At 38.0% G+C, this 25,182-nt stretch overlaps 1 protein-coding gene across 17 annotated transcripts in view; it reads left to right on the top strand.

Moving 5' to 3' along the window:
- Window positions 1-25,182, top strand: part of LOC140733456 (myelin transcription factor 1-like protein) — a 444,485-nt gene that overhangs the window by 67,336 nt on the left and 351,967 nt on the right. For 16 of the 17 annotated variants that reach the window (XM_073056807.1, XM_073056806.1, XM_073056820.1 and 13 more), the window contains exon 2: window positions 21,593-21,708. The gene's annotated coding sequence lies outside the window, so the exon portion shown is untranslated. Of the gene's footprint in view, window positions 1-21,592; window positions 21,709-23,133; window positions 23,190-25,182 lie in introns of those variants that run through there. The other variant, XM_073056810.1, reaches the window with a different exon arrangement.

The raw sequence follows: 25,182 nt of genomic DNA, 5'->3' as shown, positions 1-25,182 counted from the left end.
TTCAGCTATTCCTTTTGCTTTTAAATACTGCTCAATTCATTCAGCATACATCACTCAGTTATCTGTTGTGCAATTGTACACATCTGTCTTTCCGATGACACCAGCCATTTCTGCTTTTTTACTATTTATGATTATTTTCACCTGGTACTCACTGTTTATGAACTGATAAATATCTTCCATTTTCTGCCTTTTTTAAACTCAGCCTACACTGTCCCTTTCTGAAGAAGCATGTGTTGTGCTTCTTTTTAAACTTTAACATCTCGCTGCGCTGTTTTTTAACTCGAACATCTACTATGCTTCAACAGGTAGCTTATCATTGCAAGGTCATTTAGAACTTCCTTGTTGCCACTATTATGTTATGTAACTCTGAAACATAAAACTAATCAAAAGAAAAACACATGGAGACCGAGGGAATGTGTACGCTTTGTTTCTTTACTTCAGTGAGGCATGCACTTATGACATGATGGCATAATGCCGCATGCCATTCACGTACTTTTAGATATAACTGATAAAGAATTATGCGAATGTCAAAGAATGTTTAACCAAACAGAATAATTACAATATTACTCAAATATTACTGAAATATTTAATACTCAATACTCCTCATCTTTGTCTTAAATGGATGACCTCATTATTCTGAAACCAAGCACCTGGTTCTTATTTTCCTATATCCACTTCTCAACAGCTATCTTGTCGTCTCCATAGAACATTGTATATTTCAAAATAATTCACCTCCATTCTTCCAAATTCCAGTGAACAAATCGGCAACCTGCTGGACATTTCCTTGGAACAAAGTAGTGAATGTTTTCTGAATTATTTTTGTTGCTATATCCCTCCTGAAGTAAGGAAAGCACAGCCATATAAGGCCATAAGACAAAGGAGCAAAATTTAGGCTATTCAGCCCATCGAGTCTGCTCCACCATTCCATTATGGCTGACCTCAGATCCTACTCATCCCCATACACCTCCTTCTTGCCATATTCTTTGATGCCCTGACTGATCAGGCAACTACCAACTTCCGCAGTTTGTGGCAGAGTATTCCACAGATTTACTATTCACTGGCTAAAACAATTCCTCCTTACCTCTGTTCCAAAGGGTCACCCCTCAATTTTGAGGCTGTGCCCTCTAGTTCTGGATACCCCCAGCATAGGAAGCATCCTTTCCACATCCACCCTATCCAGTCCTTTCAACATTCGGTAGGTTTCAATGAGATCCTCCGGCATTCTTTTAAATTCCCGTGAATACAGGCCCAAAACTGCCAAACTTTGTTAACACCCTTCCTTCTGGGAATCATTCTCATGAACTTCCTCTGGACTCATCTGACAACATATCCTTTTTGAGATATTGGGCCCAAAACTGTTGGCAATTCTCCAACTGCGGCCTGTCTAGTGTCTTATAAAGGCTCAGCTTTATCTCCTCGCTTCCTGAAATAGACAGTAGGTGCAGGAGTAGGCCATTTGACCCTTCTAGCCAGCACCGCCATTCACTGTGATCATGGCTGATCATACACAATCAGTACCCCATTCCTGCCCTCTCCCCATATCCCTGATGTAATATAAATGAAATGTAATATTCCCTGATACATCTTGTCTCAAGTATGTCCTACAGAGTTATAGTAAGACTTTGATACTTTTGTCTTTACACAATGAGCCACATTCTACTTGCCATCCTAATTATTTGTTATCTATTAGTTTTTCATGCATCAGGCTGAGCAGATCTCTCTGTACCACAACATTTGCTTCATTTTATAGTCTGCTTTACTTCCAAAGAGGATATTATTACACTTCAACCTCAATTTTGTTAAGTTTTCTTTTGTGTTATGCCAAGTATCAACTTCCATCTTGAGATAGGGCATACAATACTCACGAGCTATTTCAACTGAGATTTAGATAGCTTAATCCAATCTCACTCAGCTTCAGGTTCTAAACCTGAAGCAAAATACTTACTTATACTAATACATTTTAATTGTTTGTTCATATGTGATTTTGGTGCGAATGCAGACAAAGGAGACTACAGATCAGGAATTCGGAACAAAAAAAAATCAACACTGGGAAAATTCAATTGATCATCAGATATATTGAAGCTAAAGGTCTAAGTTCTAGTTAAGACCCTGCAACAGGATAAGAGGGAGGAAGGGAGATTGTTGGTATATAGCAGTAAAATATGGTAGGTGAGGAGGTAGAGGCTGGTAGGTGGAATTAAGTGACAGGGCAGGATGGACAAATGGAACTAGGTGGAGGCAGTGGGAATGGGAGAGGTGAAAATATGAGGAAGAAATCTAGCGGACTTCTGAGCTGGTTACCTTAAGTTAGAAAATACAATATTTATGCCATTGGGTTGTAGCTTCTCAAGAGGAATATAATAAATTGCTATTCCAGTTTGAGTTTGGCCTCCATGGAACTGGAGAAGGTTAAGCACAGACAGGTTGGTATAGGAGTGGGGAAGAGAATTAAAATGTTATGCAACTAAAAGCTCAAAATAGCCATTGTGCACAGATGCTCCGTTAATCAGTTCCCTAGTCTATACTTGGTTTCAGCAATGCAGTGGAGACTACATCATGAGTACTGAATGTTGTCGACCAGGTCGGGAGAGAAGTTGGTGAACTCTTGCCTCACTTGGATAGGCAATTGAGGTGCCTGTATTGTGGTGAAGGAGGAGGCGGTAGTACAGATGTTACCCCTCAACCATCAGGCTCTTGAACAAAAAGGGATAACTACACTCACCTGCCTATCCACACCAATGATCTCACTTTACAACATAGAACATAGAAATCTACAGCACATTACAGGCCCTTCGGCCCACAATGTTGTGCCAACCATGTAACCTACTCTAGAAACTGCCTAGAATTTCCCTACTGCAGAGCCCTCTATTTTTCTAAGGGCACTACATCTTGTTACTTCATGTTCTCATTATTTATTGCTATTTATTTATATTTGCATTTGCACAATTTGTTGTCTTCTGCACTCTACTTGATCTTTCATTAATTCTGTTATAGTTGCTATTCTATAGATTTGCTGAGTATGCCCGCACTAAAATGAATCTCAAGGTTGTATATACTATATATATACTCCGATCATAAAATTTACTTTGAACTTTGAATTTTAAATTTTATTGCCACTGCTTTATCGCCATCTTCTATATGTCGAAGAACAGAATGTAAGATATCAATGTCAGTCCTCCTTTGCAACATCTATATTGCAGGTCCCAAAACTTTTCCTCTTTGTTTTGTTACTTATTAAGCTCATTTTAATTGAAGGTTATTATCTATTGATAATAATATTAAACTAACTTTCCTGTTGTGAATTGCTTAATTGTGTCACATCCTTCAGGTGAAACATTTATGTAATGACATCATGTTGATGGCTGGTTGAATTTTCTCAGGTTGCACTTGAATTGGAATATATGTGTATTCAAGGAGGTGAGCAGTCTTTCAGGTAATCCATCAAGTTTGTAGCATGTAAGCATACCTCAGTAGTTATTATCAGCTCTCATAAATAGTAGTATTGGTTGTATTGAGAAGAAGAAACTCTTTCAGCTGTTTTGCAGAATTACAGATGACAGGAAAACAAAAGGAGGACAAATCTGCAAGTAACTTTTGGATTGATTTAAACACAATAGGGCAATGAAATTGGGGGAGCATCAATTATCTTTATATAGTCTGGAGATGATAAAACAAAATCAAGGAGAAACAATGGGATATACACAAATAACCTTCATCACAATCTGGAAAAAAAATACAGATAAAATGCTGGAAATACTAAATAAATACAGAAAATGCCTTAATCACTTTCCAGGCCAGTCAACGTGTGTGGAATGAAAAATAAAATTAACATTTTAGTCCAAGACCTGAAAGAATAGGGAATGAAAGAAAGACATTTGGTTTTAAGCTGCAGGAAAGGTGGGGGAGCAATGAAAAGGAATTTATCTGTTAAGATGAGACTAGAATTGCCTTGGGGACAACATTAGATTTATTTCTGGAGAACAAAGTGGAAGAACCTCCAGGAAGCAGTGATCACAAAATCGTTAAGTTTAAGTAGTTATGGAAAACATCAAATATGCTAAAGGTATCCAGATGCAAGAGAGAGCTAATTGCAAATGTAGAGTTAAGAAAGAGACTGTTTGGATACAGGCGGCCAAAAGATGATGAGAAGAATGACTTTGAAAATCAAATTTCACCAGATGATTAAAAACATTAAGTTTGAGTGAAACAAAAAAAGAGACGGACACCAGGAGTGTCAAGAGAGACAAGGTGCAGAGATGAATCATGGAACAGATAGATGGTGAAAGAACATAAATGAGATAAGAGAAATGGGTAATTACGGAGAAAACTACGTCCGTTAGAAATATAAAAAAGTTGAAAGCAAGGTTGTGTAACAAGACAAGTACTTTGTATTTGGGCACATGATCATTCTGCCAATGTCATGTTAAAGGAAGAGGTAGTAGAAAAATTAGATTAAAATGAGGAGGTAATAAGAGATCAGTAACGCTCAGATGGGATACATCATATAATGCTAACAGGTGAAAATACAAAGCCTTCAGCCACAGTTTTTTTCACAGTCACGGAGAACTGTTTTCCTTTAAAGGGAGAGAAATAATCTTGGTAATTTGGTATCAGAAGCAACAGTCCAGGATCAACTTAAATTGGTCTGCATTTAGTTCAAGTATTATTCATAGCTGAAGTGGAGCTGAAAGGATAATTTCCCTATCAACAAAGGCCAATGACCACACTGCAACAGGTGACTTGTGTGCACACAGTAATTTGCATGTAACTATGCTCCATTCTCTGCAATTTTGTGGAGAAATTACACTCCTTATATTGGTAGAAATTGTTGCAGTTTCTGTCAGAAGTGTTGTTTACTCTGCTCTTAAAATTGACTTTATTTTCCAATAATTTGGTTTTCTTTGTGCTGCAGTATGACCTGCTTTCATTACAAAACAAAAATTAGGGAAAAACACAAATGCTGGAAATCTGAAATAAGGCATGTCAATTCCTTACAGCTTGAATAAGCCAGATTCATTCCTAACTTCTTGAACTTTCTGTGTGGAGTTTGCATGTTCTCCCCGTGACCACAGGTTTTTTTTATTCTGGGTGCTTTAGCTTCCTGTTACAATCCCAATATATAGGAGCTGCTGGTTGGTTGGTGAGTTACTTAGCCACTGGTGTGCACTGAATGTTAGAATCTTGGGGCAATGGATTGTGGTGAGAATAGGTTACAGGAAAAATTGGTGAGGGAATGGGATATCTCTGTGAGGTGACCAATGAACTAAAATGGCCCTTCTCTGTGTTTTGGAGAAATTCACAAATATGGAAATATTCAGCATGTCAGTCATTTCATCAGATTATCAGGCAATCTAGAGAAAAATCTAATACTTCCATTCACAATAGTTGCTGCCTGCTTGTTGAGAATAGATGCTCTTAATTAACTGTCAATCAGAAAATAGATTAGTAAATGGTTAATGATAGCCAATATGGACTTGCTACAGAAAAAAACGGTGTTAGCACTTGGATAGCAGAGAGTGAGCAGTTTCAAGTTCCTGGGTGTCTAGATCTCTGAGAATCTAGCTTGGTCCCAACATATCGATGTAGTTATAAAGAAGGCAAGGCAGCGGCTATACTTCATTAGGAGTTTGAAGAGATTTGGCATATCAACAAACTTCTATAGATATACCATGGAGAGCATTCTGACAGGCTGCATTATTGTCTAGTAAGGAGGGGCTATTGCATAGGAGCAAAAGAAGCTGAAGAGGGTTGTACATCTAGTCAGCTCCATCTTGGGTACCAGTCTACAAAGTACACTGGACATCTTCAAGGAGCGGCGTCTCAGAAAGGCAGTGACCATTATTAAGGACCTCCAGCACCCAGGGCGTGCCTTTTTCTCACTGTTACCATCAGGTAGGAGGGACAGAAGCCTGAAGGCACACACTCAGCGATTCAGGAACAGCTTCTTCCCCTCTGCCATCCGATTCCTAAATGGACATTGAGCCCTTGGACACTACCTCACTATTTTTAATATACAGTATTTCTGTTTTTTGCGTGTTTTTTAATCTATTCAAAATATGTATGCTGTAATTTATTTATTTATTTATTTATTTATTATTTTTAAATTTAATTTATTTTTTTTCTCTTCTAGATTATGTACTGCATTGAACTGCAGCTGCTAAGTTAACAAATTTCATGTTACATGCTGGTGATAATAAACCTGATTCTGATTCTGATCACTGAATATATCAAAAAAAAACCCATATAGTTTCTGGCTACTGTGACAGTCAAACTTGATTATATTTTGAAATAAAGACAATGAGGAATAACGTTATCTGTTGCATGGATTTACAAAGGGCATTTGATAGCGTGCCATACAGTATTAGTGTTAGCAGAGTTCAATCCAATTAGTTAAAAGGGGCAGTGGATACTAAACTAACAGAAAAAGCCAAGATTTTTACTGAGCAGCTGCTGTTATATTGGATAAAAGTAACCTATGGCATGTTGAAGGCCTTCTTAATTTTAGTAGTATTTTGATGAACTGAAATGGGCTTGAAAACATAATTTATAACATAACATAAAGAGTTTACAGAAAGATACCAAAACTCAGAAATGTAGAGAACTGTGAACTGGGTAGCAGCAAATCTCACGAGAAGTTTAAATTAACTGCTTAACTGGGCAGAAATATTGAAGCTGAAATTCAATGTGAAGTGTAATATTGTGTATGTTCAAATAAAAAATAGGCATACAGATGGTTTAATGTTTTGAAGGGAGAGCAGGATCTGATAGACCTGAAGGTTCCAATATACACGTGGTCAATGCAGGCAGAACGAGCTAATCAAGATACCAATGAAATATCCTGAATCCTTGACTTGACAGAGATACTGGTTTCATAAATAAGGAGGAGATATATGATGCCTGAGGAGTTTTAAAAGTGGATAAATCTCCAGGGCCAGATGAAATTTGTCTCAGGTTGCTATAAAAAGCAAGAAAGACACTACTGGTACTCTGTAAGAGATTTTTGAATCAACTCTGGCCACAAGTGAGTTACCAAATAACTGGAAGATTGAAAAATGCCACTTTCAAGAACGGCAGCAGAGAAAAGCCTGATAATTACATACCTGTGAGTCTAACATCAGTAGGAATGAAGTTATTGGAAAAATCAGAAGGACGAGATTCAGTTAGATAAAGAGTTTTTATTTCATTTCTGGTGAAGGGTCTCAGACCAAAATGTTGGCTAATTATTCATTTCCATAGATGCTGCCTGACCTGCTGGGTTCCTCCAGCACTCTTGTGTGGCTTGCACTGGATTTCCAGTAGCTGCAGAGTCTCTTGAGCTTAAGATTCAGTTAAACCATTTACAAGGTTCCACATGGGACACTAGTCCAAACATTTGGGGCCCAAGTGAGTTGCTATTTTAGATCCAAAATTGATGCACTAGGAGTTTTGTGACCAGTAGTGTTCCATAGAGGTCAGGGCTGGGACTCTTGTTGTTCATAACATAGAAGGATAAGTTGGATATGGAGTTAGGAGCCATGGTCAGTAAGTTCTAGATAGTGTAAAGGGTTGTCATAGGCTACAGAGCTATATGTTGGTAGCACTGCAGTTAGTGCATTCACTTTACAGCACTGATTGATATTCGATTCATGCCACTGTTTTTTTTTTCAGAAATATAAAATGTAAAAGAGTGGTAAGAGTGGATATCAGGCAACTGGGAAATGGTGCTAAATAGGTTATGATGGGCGAAAAAGAAATGGCAGACAATTTTGAAATTTATTTTACTACAGCCTTCACTGTGGAAGACACCAGCAGTATGCCAGAAATTCAAGAGTATAAGGTGCTGAAGTGAATGTAGTCATTATCACTAAGGTGAAGTTGAGAAAGTGCTTGGGAAACTGAAAGGTCTGAAGGTAGATAAGTCTGCAGGGCCAAGTGGATTACACCCCAGGTTCTGAGAGAGATTTTAGATTCATTAGTAATGATCTTTCAAGAATCAATAGATGCTGGAATGATTCCAGAGGACTGGAAATTTGCAAATATCCCACCACTCTTTAAGATGGGAGGAAGGCAAAAGAGAAAAAATTATAGATCAGTTAGCCTCTTTTCTGTGGTTGAGGAGTCCATGATCACAGATAAGGATTCAGGGTACTTGGAAGGGCAGATAAAGTAGGCTGAAATCAGCATGGTTTCCTTAGTAGAAAGTATTGGCTGACAAACCTGTTGGAATTCTTTCAGGAAATAACAGGCAGGATGGACAAAGGAGAGTCAGTAGATGTTGTTTACTTGGATTTTCAGAAGGCCTTCAACAAGGACACTAACATGGAGAGAATATTGTCTAAGTGGCAGGAAGAAAAGAGAGAAATAAAGAGGGCACTTTCTTGTTGGCTGCCTGGGACTAGAGGTGTTCCGCAGGGGTTGGTGCTGGGACCATTTCTTTTTATGTTATATGTCAATGATTTGAATGATGGAATTGATAACTATATGGCCTATCTTGCAGCTGTACAAAGATAGGTGGAAGGGCAGGTAGAGTTGAGGAAGCAGGGAGTCTGCAGAAGGACTTAAACAGATTAGGAGAATGCGCACAAATGTGGCAGATGGAATAAAGTGTCCAAAAGTGCATAGCTGTGCATTTTAGTAGAAGGATCAATGGCAAAGACGATTTTCTAAAAGGGAAGCAAATCCAAAAATCAGAGGTGCAAAGAGACTTGGGAGTCCTTGTGCAAGATTCCATAAAGGTTCATTTTCAAGTTGAGACAATGGCAGAAAAGATAAATGCAATGTTAGCATTCATTTTGAGAGCACTACAATTTAAGAACAAGGATGTTAAATTGAAGCTTTATAAAGCACTGGTCAGACAGCACTTGGAGTATTGTCAGCAATTTTAGGCCTCTTATCTAAGAAAGGATGTGCTGACACTGGAGAAGTTCCAGAGGAGGTTCATGAGAATGATCCCGGGGATGAAAGGCTTAACATGTGAGGAGCATTTGATGGTTCTGGGCCGGTTTAGAAGAATGAGAGGGGATCTCTTTTGATAACTATCGAATATTGAAAGTCATAGATAGAGTGGACATGGAGAGGATGTTTCCTATAGTGGGGGAGACTAGAACTAGAGAGCACATCCTCAGAATACAAGGATGTCCTTTTAGAGCAGAGATGAGGAGAAACTTCTGGAGCCAGAGGGTAATGAATCTGTGAAATTCTTGATTAGTAAGGGCATCAAAGGTTATGGGGAAAAGCCAGGAGAATGCAGCTGAGAGGGATAATAAATCAGCTGTGATTGAATGGCCGAGCTAAGGCCATATTAGGCCTTATGGCTCTATTCTGCTCCCATGTCTTATGCTCTCCCCTTGAATGCATGGACTTGCTCCAGGTGCTCCAGTTTCCTCCCACGTTTTGAAGATGTATGATTAGGGTTTGCAATAGTAAGTTGTCAACATGCTATGTTGGTGCTGGAAGCTTTGGGACACCTGCATACTGCCACCAGCAGATTCCTCAATGACCTGATTTAATGTTAAATGACGCCTTTGACTGTATGCTTTGATCTACATGTGACAGAAAAAACAAGCTTTACCTTTTAATCTCTTTAATCTCTGGGTGAAACCGGCTAAAAAATGGGCAAAGGGTTAATGGTTAGTACAACACTTGCAGTACCAGTGGCCTGGATTCATTTACTGCCACTACCTGAAATGAGTTGGTATGTCTTCCCCATGACCATGCGGGTTTTCTCCAGCTGCTCCGGTTTACTCCCACGGTTCAAAGACAGAGCGCTTAGAAGGTTAAATGGTTTTTGTAAATTGTCCCAGGATTAAATCAGGGTTTGCTGGGCAGCATGGCTCAAAGGGCCTGAAGGGCCGACTCTGTGTTGTATCTCAATAAATAAATAAATCGATGCTGGATGGAGTTCACTCCAGATAAATGTGAAGTGATGCATTTTGGGAGGATTAATGAAACTAGGACACACATCAGTAAAGTCCTATGGAGTATTGAGGAACAGAAGGACCTTGTGTAGAAGTCAAAAGATCCTTGAAGGTGCCAATGCAGTAGTTAAGAAGGCATATGAGATGCTGTCCTTCATTAGTTGGGACTTTGAGTAAACTAACAGGGAGGTTATGCTGCAACTTTCTAAAATCTTGGTTGGATCTCAGCTGGAGTACTGTGTGCCGTTTTGGTCACCACACTGTAGCAGTGATCTGATTGTGCTGGAGAGGATGCTGAGGCAATTCACCAGGATGTTACTTGGGATGGAGTAGTTTACTTATGAGTAGAGACTAGAGAAGACTGTTTTCCCTGGAGTGAAAGAAATTAGGAGAGAACATGATTGTTATATATAAAACTATGGTGCATATATATAACCATATAACAATTACAGCACGGAAACAGGCCATCTCGGCCCTTCTAGTCCGTGCCGAACTTTTACTCTCACCTAGTCCCACTGACCCGCACTCAGCCCATAACCCTCCATTCCTTTCCTGTCCATATACCTATCCAATTTTACTTTAAATGACAATACCGAACCTGCCTCTACCACTTCTACTGGAAGCTCATTCCACACAGCTACCATTCTGAGTAAAGAAGCTCCCCTCATGTTACCCCTAAACTTTTGCCCCTTAATTCTCAACTCATGTCCTCAATTTGAATCTCCCTTACTCTCAATGGAAAAAGCCTATCCATGTCAACTCTATCTATCCCCCTCATAATTTTAAATACCTCTATCAAGTCTCCCCTCAACCTTCTACGCTCCAAAGAATAAAGACCTAACTTGTTCAACCTTTCTCTGTAACTTAGGTGCTGAAACCCAGGTAACATTCTAGTAAATCTCCTCTGTACTCTCTCTATTTTGTTGACATCTTTCCTATAATTCGGTGACCAGATAGAGTAGATTGCAGGAAACTATTCCTCATTTCAGAGATAGATAAAGCTAGATGACTTAAATTCAGGGTAAGGAGTAAGAGAGATTTAGAGGGTTACAAATACTGCCTAGGAAAATGGTGGAACCAAGGGTGGTGGACAGCGTTTCAGAAGTCTGTAGATGAGCACCAATTCTCTGAACCTACAGAAAGCTCTGAGTACCAAGTTTGGGAAGATGGGATTAGTTACTGGTTGGTGGGGATGTGATTATTCAAATGGCCTGTTTCCATGCTGCATGGTTCCATGAATCAATTGGGAACTGAGTCAGAATGAAGCAGCTTTAAGCAGAATGCTGCTGTAATCTTGAATCTGTTGCCTGAAAGATGGATGAAGCAGCTTTCAAAAGGGGATTGAAATCATTATTGATTAAAGAAATATGTGGAGAGCCAAGGGGAAAATAAGCAAGGCATTGAGACCATTGGATAGTATTCTTAAAGAGCCAACGTTGGCTAACTGTTCTATCACAAGGTAGGAGTTAAAAGGGGTGAATTTGACACTGACAGGGATGCACAGCACAATAATTCCATTTGGCTACATTAGAAGGATATGCCTAATGTTCAATTCTTTTGAAGGCAATGTAGCTGAATATCAGACTGAATGTACAACAGACATTGATGCAATACTGCCTTTTTGCTCCTCCTTGTCCATGTCCAATTTCATCCCTTCTGATTTTGTATAGTATCACCAGTTGTGTTTGAGACAGGAGACAGATTAAAACTCCACTGGTACTGACTACTATGATGTTGATTAAATTCCACCCACATTGAGAAAAATAATGATCGAGTCAACAATCTGGATTTTATTTTACGTGACCTGATAATGTTACACTGTCTCATGACAACTCCTTAATATCCAACTTTTATAACAAAGCATCACTGTGTGCTTCTCAAGTTAGCACTATATGTACTCAAGGCATACTTCAAGAATTTTCAATTAGCCTTGGCAGAAGTCCTAATTTTTTGAAGAAATCAAACTGTATCTTCAGAACTATAGATCTGAAATTAGTAAATGTCATTAGCTGGATTTCAGTGAGATATTTCTGGCAGTCCTCCCTGCCTTTAAAACAGAGTGCAGCGCAATTATATCCATCGCAAGACAGTTCCTGTCCTTGTGAATGATTTTGCAACAGCTCCTCTTTATACACTTTGAATTGAAACTGATTTCAAGATTACATGCAAAAAGAAGGCAGAATATGCAACAAGGATGTTTTTAAAAAAATGCTCTTTTAAAAATATCTACTTCTTGCCTGAAGTAGAATATTTTAGGTAATACCACCCATCTTTTGAATTGAAAAAATACTGGTGGGTTTAAAGTATTATGCCCAAAATTTTAAATAACCTGATCTCTGTTTCTAATATCAATGTTCTTTTATTTGTGAAGTTAATTTTTCTCTCATGTCTTTCAATGAAACTGCCAAAAATAATATTTTAAGATTTCTGCCCCATGATCCATCATAAGAAAAAAAACTTAGAACTATTATTATGCCCTGTAATATGTAAAATCATCCACATGCTTCAGTGCAGAAGGAAAAGGTTTTCAGTATGTGAACAAAAGGAAAGATCAGACTGATTGGATTTATGAAGATCATTGAATTAGAGCAATGGAGTTAGCAAAGGTTTAGTTCTGTTATCTGTATGTAACCAAAATATGAAGGCTGTGTTCCTAAGGATGAATTTGGTAAAGAGTAGTTGCAAAGTAGACAATAATGAGAGGAATTGGAGGGTCTGTGATTGATTTAAGAGCTGAAGTGGATTTCATAAACAGGAGTGAGTGGGTGGCAAGGCTTCATTTATAGTTATCCGTAAGGCAAAGAACACAAAACTGATATCTTGAAGATGGAAAGTTTTGGAGTAGATGTTCAATCCATCACTTGTCAAGAAAGTTTTAAAGTATTTGCAACTTGGGAAGTGTAAATATTGGAAACATTGAAGAAATAATTTCAGTATTTCAGAAGCAATGGATGAGTTGGAGGTGAAGGCAATGAAGTTGCTGAGACAATTTTGGTAAGAGAGGGTGGATTTTGGTTAAGATCAGCTTAAATTTAAAAAGAATTTTGAGATCTCACCTTGCTAAGTGGTTATCAAGTGGTATGGAATTAAAGGTTATAAAATGACAGTTTTGCTGAAAGCTGAGCGGAGTGATTTTGACCATGCAATTAACAACTTAAAGTATGTTCCAACTTGCCTAATCTTTAATATTAGTTCAGCAGTAGAGAATCCACTGGTGTGTGTTATATTTTTTTTCTGGTGAGATAAAGTAGTGGTGTGCTCATCAAACTTAAAGAAATCCTGCAGGAAATTAGAAAATAATTCCTTATTTTTTGAATCGACTATTAACACAAAGGATTCACAAGATGGCCACGTGAAGTGAGACTTCCTGCACTTTACCTCACAGCTGCACTCTGTACTCGTTCATCAAGTCATTTCCTTTTCCTAAAGTCATCATCACCTAAGTGACTGATACAACTTGCTGTTTTAGAATTTGTACAGTTTTGTGCTGAAAAGGATTCCGCTTTTTAGTTAGATCATTGTGGGAGGAGTTTCATTGCATCAATCTGGGCTTGCTGATTTAGAGACGGATTTTACAGGTGGTTGAACCTCAGATTCATAAGTTAGAGTGATTTATTGGCCTCATTTGTAAGGTGAAATAAAAAGAATAGAATAGTCCTTAGTGATTATGATTACCGGTATATGAATCCAGTACTTACATCTTATTGAAGTTTTGCTGTTAATTTGGTTTGAATTGTCTGTTATGTGAGTGTTCATTATGTAATAGGATATCAGACTTCATTGTGCCTTTTCCCTAATTCCATCCTTTCATTCATTTTATCAGTCCTTCAGTTTTACTGACTGTATAACTCTTTGAGTCTCAGTTTTTATGATTGCTTATATTATTTTTTCTGCTTTTATATCTAATTTCTTTACTGTTATTTGTTTCTTCTTCGATCTTTATTCTTCTCGTATTTCACTATCCTCAGTCGCTAAGTTTATACAGCTCTTTACCCCTGTGCTCATTTTACACTCTTTCTCCTGCACTCAATTAACAGTAGAGACACAACATTAAAAACGGGCATGGGAGAAATTGAGTGAAATAATATTTTTTCATATTCTTCACTTTAATGTTAACGTTAAAGTATAAAAAAATGAAAACTTGAAATTAATGGAATAAAAAGTTAAACGTTAAGTAAATTAAAATGCTAGGCTCATGATGCAAAAGTAAAAGGAAGGGTATAATGCAGCACTTGCAAATACAGATTTCAAACAGAAGCAGAAACAAAATCCATTGAAGAAATATATAAAAAGCACAAAAAAAATCTGTTACTATTTTATTTGCATTCTACTGCGCAATATGGATATACTTGCGTGTACCAGCTGCCACATGTGAATGCTGGTATGCATATTTAATGAGCGACATTTACATGCAATACTTTATAACTATTGTCGTGCATGCTTTTGAACGGTTGTGCCTTTATGCCATTTTAAACTGCATGTTTGTCAAAATTTTACATTTTAACTTTTTGACAGATATGCATACAGAATAGTTCTGTGATACTTTGAGAAACAGATGGTCAGATTATTATCTCAAAAGATAAGATATTGGATAGCTCTTAGAATTTGATGATTCTTTTCACAGGAGGGCGGAGGAGGTGTAGTTATGGTCATGTTTTGCATGGAAATTCATTGTTGCCCAGTAGAAAGAGCCTGTAACATCATAGGCAGCCTGTGACAATTAATGAATTAAGTGTGCTTGTGCACTTTGAAGCCCTGGTGATAATGAGATGTAGAGGAGGTGAACGTGATTTCTTATGGGTACACTACAACTTTCTGAACTCTTCAGTAGACAGTAGATTCTGTGCTACAAAAAGGAATTAATAATCAGTATTTGTATTTTGGCAACAGAATATTTGGTCATTTTGAATTTAGGCAAAGGTAAAATTGCATAATCATTGAATGTTATAACATTGACAGTATAACCAGGATTATCCTGTACATGAGCCACCTACTCTAAACCCCACTCTCTTGATTTTCCCTACCTCTGTAACCTTTATTATTTCTTTTGTTTCACAACAGTTATCCAATTCTCCTAAAAATAATGATGTAGTTTGTTTCAGCAGTGATTTGCAAAATATAAGTCCAAATCTGAACCACCCTCTGTGCAACTCCCTGGCAACACCTAATGAACCTACAATTCCATTGCTTTTATTCGCATAGCTATAGGGAAGGAGCAGGGAGGTGGGACTAATTGCATAGACCTATCAAAGAGATAGCACATGCATGATGAGTCCTTTCTGTGTTGTGTGATTCAGTGATTTTTCTCTCCTTCCTGAAATGTAATTCCCTAAATAAAATGGACATTTCTCTTACCCCATCACCCAATCCCCACCCAGTACTGTTTAACTAACATTTTGTATAATCCAAACACAGCTTTTATATATTTAAACTATGGATTCCATTTTTTTGTTGTCATTTGGAATGGATTGTATATTTGTTTAATGAGGATCCTCTACTTCATTAAATATTCAGCTACTTAAATTGTCTTTTCTCATCAATTTCATAGTTTTGAGAAGTACTATTTATGCTTTTGTCACTCATCTACAGCAAGTTTATTTTGGTATTCTTTCAAGAGCTCCCTCCAGCAATTTGTCATCCTCCCATATTGGTGTCATCATGCTGTAATAATGGTCTTTCTCTCAAATGTCCAGCTCATTGATGTACTTGGTAAACAAGAGTGGGCCCAATACAGCTTGTTATGAAGCAATGTGAGGAAGGACTTCAACTGCTCCTTTTGCTTATCCTTCACCCCTCCCATCTGCCACCACACCTAAGAACGGGAGAGAATGAAGTGTGAATTTTGCTATTGTTAGCAGAACTTCATACTAACTGGTCCCACATGCAATGGCTCTTGTGTAGTTAGTTACCTGGTTCTGGAGATGTTGCATAATATGTAGCTGAGTCATAGTTCGCAATATTTTGCCTACTGCACAGGTTTCCCAGAGTTCAGGTAGTGTTTGAGGTGGTGCACCTGACTGAGGGGTGATAGTATTTTACAGCTCAGCTTTTGGTCCAGAGAAAACAATACTCTTGCAAGTTTGTGACTTGTTTCTAGGTTCTAAAATAGCTATGTCTACCTGCCCTACTTCCTCCCAACTGTTAGTTTGATGTCTCTGCCAGTTGCATGTTTTGCCAAATGTATAATGTTTACCAACTGCCAGGGACAGTTCCCACCAATTATTGGATGCATTTATCATCTATTGGCCTACTGTCCGATATATAATCACCCTGTCAATCTCACTGGTTGATGGATGGGAATGGAAAAGAAAAAAATTGAAACGGAGGTCTTTCCTTTATATTCAGCAGGATTCTGCATTAATAGGGCTTCCAGCACTCCCGCCCACAAACAGGCAGTTCTTCCTCTCCCCACCCCACCACCTCAGCTGTAAATGTCAGGCTTTTCTTTTGGTCCATGTAAACATTTTAGCTCAATCCTGTGCATCCTGTTTTCTAATTATCTCATTTCATCTTCATTGTTCTTTTTTGGCCAGAATATCTTTCGTTACAATGCCAACAACTTATATACACATTTCTTAAATTGTTGTTTGTATTATGCTTAATAACAATTCATACAACCCATACCTTTGGCCAAGCAATGTCTGTCAAAAATTCCACACTAATTGGAATTCAGTTTCTCATGTTCTCCAAATGCTTCACAATTTTAATTTAGAATTTCTTAACTCATGCAGTATACTGAAAACAAAATCCATGTTTGGTTATAAAACTTTTTAATTTATCCTTATTTCTGTTGTTAAGGGGCTCACAGTTATAGGTATGCACTGATGGTTATAAGTAAGCAAAGTATAACATGTTAGCTAATTTTTAGAGTTCCCATATATTTTCAGAAACTTTCCTCTACTTACTTGGATGCCAATCATCAAAATGCACTGATAAGCTCATTTTGCCTTACGTAGCATCATTGTTATTTTAATACCCTTTACCAGCCAGTAGATGGATATTTCTATTGTTCTATAATATATCTGTTCACTGAAAGGAAAAGAGAAGAATCAGAGCAGTTCAATTATTCCTGTTCTCTGCGCTTCATCTCTCATCTTCGCAGGCCCAACCCATCCTCAGTTGAACACCTCTGCCAACTCCCATCCCTGCTCCCATACATCCTTACAATTTACATGGCCATTATCTTGCTATTCTTGAAATTGTAGAGAATTATTCAATTGTGATCTTTGATATTTGCCAACTTGACATTAATCGACTGTACCAAAAGTCAAGAAAGAGCAAAGAAATTGCCCTAGTATCCTGGTAAATATGTATAAGTAATCAATATCACTGCAGATTTGTGGTTCATGTATCTCATTTTTGTCTTGAGGATCTAGCTTTGCTCTGCATGGCTGTGGCAATCCCTGAGATGCATGACTGACTTGCATTTTAGAAATACATCATTGATGTTAAAGTGCTTTGGGATATCCAGAGTTTGTGAAGTGTGTTGTATAAATACAAGTCTTTTCCTATCTTATAAGGATAGATCAAAAGTTGAAATGAACTGGAATGAGAATCCACTGAATCAAGAATACTGTTGCGTGGATGCTGGTCTTGGTCTTAAGATAATGTTGTTAGCAGGAAGTGAGGATTGAAGGAGGTAAAGCTGTCCACATTTTCAGTATTAGTGACGTAGTTGGATTAAGTTTTAAGAGGATATTTTGAGGAGATTTCTGTTTTGAAAGACATCTTGGTCAGCAGCCTTCGACGTGGAGTGCAATAGTGATTTCCTGTTTGGAAAAAAAAGAGTAAACTGTGCAGCATGCATTACTTGATTTGAAACAAAATCTCCAATCAAGGAAACTGAAGAGAATAGAAGAAAATGAAATTCATTGAAGAAATTAGAACAATATCTGAAAAGAATAGGATATATTATAATTTAGCTACCAACCAGTATATCTTTGTAATTTGGGAGGAAACCATAGCACAGAGAGGAAACCCAAGTGTTCTTCACAGGGAGAACATAACCAAATTCCTCACAGGCAACGGCAGGGAATGAACTCAGCTCACTGGTACTGTAAAGTGTTGTGCTAACCACGGCGTTACTATGCCGCCCTATATGGGGATCATGACTCATTATGCAAAGCTAATGGTGTTGTCTTGGTAGCAGTTGTAGAGGGTGATGTTCTATGCAGTTTTGTGGTAGAAGTGTACTCAATAGATTGAATGCCATTCTTTCATTCCACGTTGAAGAAATTGCAGGAAAAATTGGGCAACGCTCATTTCTCTGACGTTTGCAATAAAATATCATAGTTCCATAAGACATTGGTGCAGGATTATGCCATTTGGCCCATCGAGTCTGCTCTGCTCATTCATCATAGCTGACCCATTTTTCCTCTCCTGATCTCTTGCTTTCCCCCATTTCCCTTCATGCCCTGAGCAATCAAGAATCTGTCAACCTCTGCCTTAAATATACAGAAAGCCTTGGCTTCCACAGATGCCTGTGACAAAGAATTCCACAGATACTTCACTCTCTGACTAAAGAAATTCCATCTCATCTCCAAAAGGTTGCCCCTCTATTCTGAGCCTGTATCCTCTGGCCTTAGACTCTCTCACCACAGGAAAAATCCTCTCCAGATCCACTCTGTTGAGGCCTTTCTCATTTGATAGGTTTGATAATGGAAAAAAGAACACATCTGATGTCTGGAATATTTAATGTAATACAAAGGATAGTTAAAATACAATATAATAAACAATATGAAGGAAAGAAAGGTTCAAAGGTACAATCTAATGTCAGAGAAATGTATGCAACATACATCCTGAAATGCTTTTTCTTTGCAATCATCCACAAAAACAGAGGAGTGCCCCAAAAAATGAATGACAGTTAAAAGTTAAAACTCCAAAGTCCACTCCCCCAGCTCCCCCCTCTAGCACGTAAGCAGTAGCGAGCAACAATCCCCCCACACCAGCAAAAAAAAGCATCCGCACCCGTCAACAAGCACTCAAGTGTGAGCAAAGCAATAGCAAAGACACAGATTTGCAGTTACCCCAAAGACTTACGCATTTCACCCAGAATTCGACATATTGCAGGTTCTCTTGCTCCCTAATAAGGGAGAAAGAGATGCCTCATATGTTCTAACGAAAGTTGCCTTTTCCTTTCTGAGTGGCACAGCTTGCGATGGGCAGTAGTGTTTCTGAGTAACATTTGTGTTGCTGTGGGACCATTTAAACATAAAGCAATTATCATACAGGGCCTTCTTTGTTTCCTAAGCACTGAATAAAACAGAAAAAAAGGACTTAGTCTTTTTAAGTTCAAGTTCCAGTTTATTGTCATCTGACTGCACATATACAACCAAATGAAACAAAGTTCCTCCGACGACATTGCGCCAACAAAACATATAACGCACACTGCACGTAAAGCAAAATATTACCATAAATAAGCTAATAAAATATTATTCCAAAGGCATGCAGCACAGGTAAACAGTAGAGTATACAGTAAACAGCTCGCTGACCTGGTGACAAGTCCTCGGTGGTGGCAGGGTATTCATTAGTCTCACAGCCTGAGGGAAGAAGCTGTTACACAGTCTGGCAGTCCTAGTCCTGATGTTTCTGTACCTTCCTCCTGATGGTAGTGGGTCAAAGAGATTGTGGGATAGGTGGTGGAGATCCTCCACATTGCTTTGAGCCCTTCGTGCTCCTGGTAAATGTCACAAATAGGGTGGAGGGAGACCCCAGTGGTTCTCTTAGCAGTTTTAACTATACTCTGTAGGGTCTTGTCTGGTCTGATGCTTTGCAGCTTCCGTACCACACAATGATGCAGACAGACAGGACCCTCTCAATGGTGCTCCTGTAGAAAGTTGTTAGAATGGGGACTTTTAATTGTTTAAAGCAGTTTAGGCAAGTTTACAAAAGGCCAGTGTCTTTATACATAATTCATAAAAAAATGAACTTATTAAAAATAATGACTTTACCTCTGCAACTGAAACATCTTGCACGTGCTTCTCTTGTATCTGTTGCAAATGTTTTCTGGTCAAGTCAGGTCAAAGTGAACTAATATGATTGAGACTTTCCACATTTTCTCCTCTGGGGAGAGCTTTTTTTTTCTGTTTTATGAGACCCAAGCTTAGCTTTCTCATTTATACTACTCATCAATACAAAACTGATTTGATGCTGAGCTATATAATAATAAGCCTTACATCAGCCAGGACTGACACTTGCCTTGTAATTAAGGCCTTGATAGTTGTGTTGATGGGAAATGAAAGAAAATGGCCTTGTTCTCATTCCAGAGAATGATTGCTGGTTCTGGTACTCACCTGAATTTGACCCATTCTGCATTGTGAACATGATTGCTGAAGTGTAAGTAATTGCAGCACCGGCAGATGACATTTTCACAAAGCATACTTCCCACTTTTCTAAAGGGAATTCACAGAATATCTGTCTGTGAAGCTAATCAAATGTGTATTTTAAAAACGCCAGTTTAAACAGGCTGGCAAAATTGCGGACAAATACTAAAATTTTCTTTATAAACTTTTATGTGAAAGCAACAATCTAACGTTAACATTTTAATTTTTTGCAAAAATATTAATCCTTATAATTGATAACAACAAACATACTTCCTAAGGTAGTTTATTAAACACTCTTGAGTGGAAGGAAATAGCTTAAAAAATCATTGACATTTTGGATAAGTAAATAAAAAATATGAACTATTAAAGCAGCTGCCAGTAATGAAGGTTGGGAGAAGGAGCACCACAAGCAGTTTCCAATCCTCCAGCCTTCTCCTAACTTTACCAAGCCTCAGTTGTAAGAAGTTGTTGCTAAAATAAACAATGCCTGTCAGATCACAGATACATTTCTGCAGCTGCTGGCCTAGGTGCTGAAGAGAGCGCTCACTGCGACTGGGGAAACAGTAAAAGGTTCTCAGCAGCTGCAGGAGCCAGAAAAAAAAACAACAAATGAGCAAAAACATGAGGCCAGTTCTATTCTAATGGAGAATTGGAAACATTCTTTCCCCAGAATTTGCAAATATTGTGACATTAGCAGCCAGTCCTGGGAGTTGCCTGTTCTGCGATTTGTATGGTAGACAGGTGGGTGGTCTTATGTGCACTTTGAATAAAAGAATAATGCTGAGATTTTATAGGAAATATTGACTAAATGGGTATGTACCTTGGATGTGAAGATAAAAGTAGAAATGTGGAAAGTGCAAAACTTGAATATTTATTTGTGGAACCTAAAATGCAATTGTTTTGCTTTGTTTATTTAAAAATAAATCTCATATGATGTACCAGATACTGTGCGCTACATCAGTGAGGTTAAAATAATGTTTAGCAGCAAATTTGTTTCTTTGAAATTCTCTGTGGTGCCTTTTGAGCTATTAGGAGATTTATGGTAGAACAGCTCTCCAGTGGATGCTGATTTTAGCTGATTATAAACATCGTGCCAGGCCCCCAAGGGTCCCTTCATTTTCCTGACACACTTGACTGCTGCCCCATTAACACTTCGTCTGTTATTGCAATATACCAATTTTAATTAGTATCATTGAATTTGGAGATTGACATGAAAATAATGCCATATATATTTTTTGGTTACAAAAAATATGAGACTTCTCTTACAGCCATCCTTCTTTGTTGTAAACAAAAGAAGTAAATAGGTGTATTTTTATTTCTTTTCTTAAAACACATCATTTCCCTGGTTTAGATGTTATCTCACATTTTCCACAGAAAATGAACCTAGAGGAACACTGGTGAATCGGTATTTGTGGACTCACAGCGGCCGTGACTGGCTCAGAAGGGCAAAGCGTGGACCAAAGAAAAATCACGCCACTGAACAACTTCAGGTACAGAATCATCAAATGAAAGCCTTATATGGAGACTTCAAGCTTTCTTCATTGCCCTAGTATTTTTCTCTTTCTAAAATATTGCTAACTACTGTGAGATTATTTGTAAGCTCTTCCATTGAGTCCTCTTGGCAATAAAGGATCTGTATTATTTTTGCATTCACTGCCACTAGGTGATTCATGGGTAAAAAGCCCCATTTGCCGTTCGATTAGGTGATGCATGTGCTGTTGCACTTGTTTAAAAAAATCACACAAATAAGTAGAATGAGCCTTTACAGAATAATGCAGTGCCGATAATAAATGACGCTAGATAAATTGTAAAGTCAGAACAAGATGGGAAGGGGATAAATCATATGCCTATCTATCTAGGTTTCCGTTTTTTAATCAACAGAAACTGTACAATGATGGACTAACTGCTTTCAAATGCTGTAGACATTCAAAGTACTACCTAATTTTTGGAAATAATCTCTTGATGTAATTTTTCAGTTGTTGGTTCTTTATTTTCAGTTATAATTTGATGAAAATTTTAAAACAATGCTTCAAAAAATAATTGATGCACTTTTTGTGTAATTGATTGATGCTTATAATAGAATATTTAAAAAAAAACAACTAGAAAATAAATTTCAGGAAAATTGTAATATGTACATTATATCAGCAACTAAATAGTTAACAGAAATAACACTCGTGCATGAAAAGGCAATGTAGTGTTTCTGTTGGTTAACAGGAAAATCCCAAGCAATGCTGCTTAGCAGGGCAGTACACAGACATCCTTGCGGTGTAAATAATGGCTGTAATATTAAAACATTACCAAATTCCATTGAAAAGAGGGTAGTGAAAATATAGATATGTGCCATAAATAAATTAACTTACCATCACTTAAATATCAGTAATCCATCATACTATTTTACTCACAGGTTAGATTTAATACTGTCTAGTATGCAGTGCAAACAAAAATGTTTTAATTTTTCTGTGAATTTAGCATATTTTCCATTGGCATCTTCCCTCTTCTCTGGTTTTGTTGTTTGCCTCTTTTGAATTAAGCTGCAAAGGAAAGCAAAGATGTGCAGTTAAAGGCTGATATATCCAGAAAGGGCAGAATATTGTTCTATTTTTTCAAATGCCTTGCCCCGGACTCATGCGGTGCTTCTAATTTGTATTGTTATCAACGTTCTTTTGATGGTATTGTGGTAAATGCTCTGCCCTGATGTGGCGCATGGCTGTGCAGTCAATAAAAGCGAAAGATTCACAATTGCAGAGAGAGCACTCCAGCCTTTGAGCTTTCGGGAAAGAAGAACTTGCCAGGCTTTCTGCTCCTGACTGCTATCCAGCCATGTCTACTGGAGAAGCAAGCAGGTACCAGCTGGTGAAAAACATGGGCATAGCAGTTATTGGCAGTGAGGATCAAATCCTTACTCTGGAGGAATATGGTCAAATTCTCCACTCATACTAATGCTCACCTAAACTATCTGGAGGTTTTCTAGGTAAGCATTTGCCTCTGAAATTATACCTCACCATCAAATATAAACAGAAGAATAATGTTCTTGAAATAGATAATTTAAACCAATATCCAATACTGGCTGTTCATTTCCCCTACTACCCTTTACTGATAGATAGTGAGGGAAATTAACAACCTTAGAACCTGATAACATTCATACCTCCTCTTGGAGAAATGCAACTGAAATTCTGATGTAACATGAAATGGTGGAAATGGATTTCAATTGGCAATGAATATTTATTTGGCAGGGTGTACCCGCATTTTTCATCTCTAAATAGAACATCCCAAGGGAAGACAAAGCTCAATGTGCCAGCTAGGGTGCAAATCCTCTGCTGAAGAATGTCGTTCTACCACTCCTTGGCTTTGTTCACTGTTTCAGAGATTAATTTGCCCTTATTTTTTCGCTCCCTTTCATTTAGTTTCCTTGCCTTATCCTCCTTGCCTATCCAAATGAAATAGCTATGCCTGACTTGCTTTAGATTAATGAGTCCTACTCTCATTCTGTGCAGCAGCACTCCCCTTTTGCACTGCTCTTCCATACTAGTCTGCCTTAATTTTTCAGTGATTCTAATACTCAATCACACACATCCTGCCCCGATGTGATCAGCAAACTCTGCATGGGCCTGATTGATAGAGCAGGATCAATGTGCTGAATGGCCCACTCCTAATCTTCCCATGTTGGTGCTTGAGGAATCATTGTATATGGTAACTGAAGCAGTTATCCTGTCTGCTTCAAGCCTTTAATAATGTTGTATTTCCTTCGACTGCCAGGTGGTGCATAAGAATGAGTCAGACATCATTCAGTTTGCAATTCTTTCCTCCCACTCTGTTTTTCATATACAGCACTTCCATATCACTGACACCTTGTTTGTTGGTGGTAATCTAGATGAAAAAAGTTCAAAGTCCCTGGGTAGTGTATACCTACCTATTCATGTTAATGTCTCGCACAATGTGATTTGGAGAGAATGCTTCAATTTCATTCTTGTCAGAAGTGAATGGGAGCCTCAATAGCCCATGACATGTAGTTTCTGGACAGCAGGCACGCTGCAGAAGCTCAGCCGTGGAAATCCTTGTAGGACAATGTTTATCAAGTGACAGTCTGAGCAACTTTAAAATATCCAGTTTGAGTGGATCAAAAAAGAAACAGGACATATGAAGGAAATATGTATAGTAGGAGATCTGCAGCCCCTTTGTTATTTCTTTTTATCTTAAATGATTTAAAAATTGAAAATTTGTGTTGTTGATATGCTCTTTTACAGTCAAAATTTATGCTATGTCTTCGAAATGAAGTGCAGCATAAGAGATTAACAAAAACATTCAACTTCAAAGGGAATACTTAAATACCCAGTATTTTTGCTTTAACCTGAGAAAGACAGTTGGGCAGTTAGAGAAAAATAGATTATGTGAAAGTTACAATTGCTTAGAATTCCTGTGAGAGTTCTGAACTGCATCTTTAACTTGGAGTCATAGAGAAGTACAGCACCAAAGCAGGACCTTCAGCCCATCTCGTCCATGCCAAAACACTTTAAACTTTCTACTCCTATCAACCTGCACCAGGACTATAGCTCTCAAAACCCCTACTATCCATGTACGTATCTAACCTTCTCTATTAAACATTGAAATTAAGCTCACCTGCACCAAGTGTGCTGTCAGCTCATTCTCATGACCCTCGAAGTGAAGAAGTTTTCGCTCATGTTCCCCTTAAACTTCGCACTTTCACTCTTAACCCATGACCTTTTGTTGTTGACCCACCCAATAGCAGTAGAAAAAGCCTGCTTGAATTTACCCTATCCATACCCCTTATAATTTTGTATACCTTTATCAAATCTCCTCTCAATCTTCTACATTCTGAAGAATACTGTGTTAACCTATTCAATCTTTCCTTATAACTCAGGTCCTCCAAATTAAAATTGAAATTGTCCTGCACACAATACTCTAAATTATGTCTCACCAACAACTTATACAATTTCAACATAACA

The sequence above is a fragment of the Hemitrygon akajei genome, chromosome 9, assembly GCF_048418815.1.
Source record: "Hemitrygon akajei chromosome 9, sHemAka1.3, whole genome shotgun sequence".
In the NCBI taxonomy this organism is placed as follows: Eukaryota; Metazoa; Chordata; class Chondrichthyes; order Myliobatiformes; family Dasyatidae; genus Hemitrygon; species Hemitrygon akajei.
This window is presented reverse-complemented; position numbering and strand designations above follow the sequence as displayed.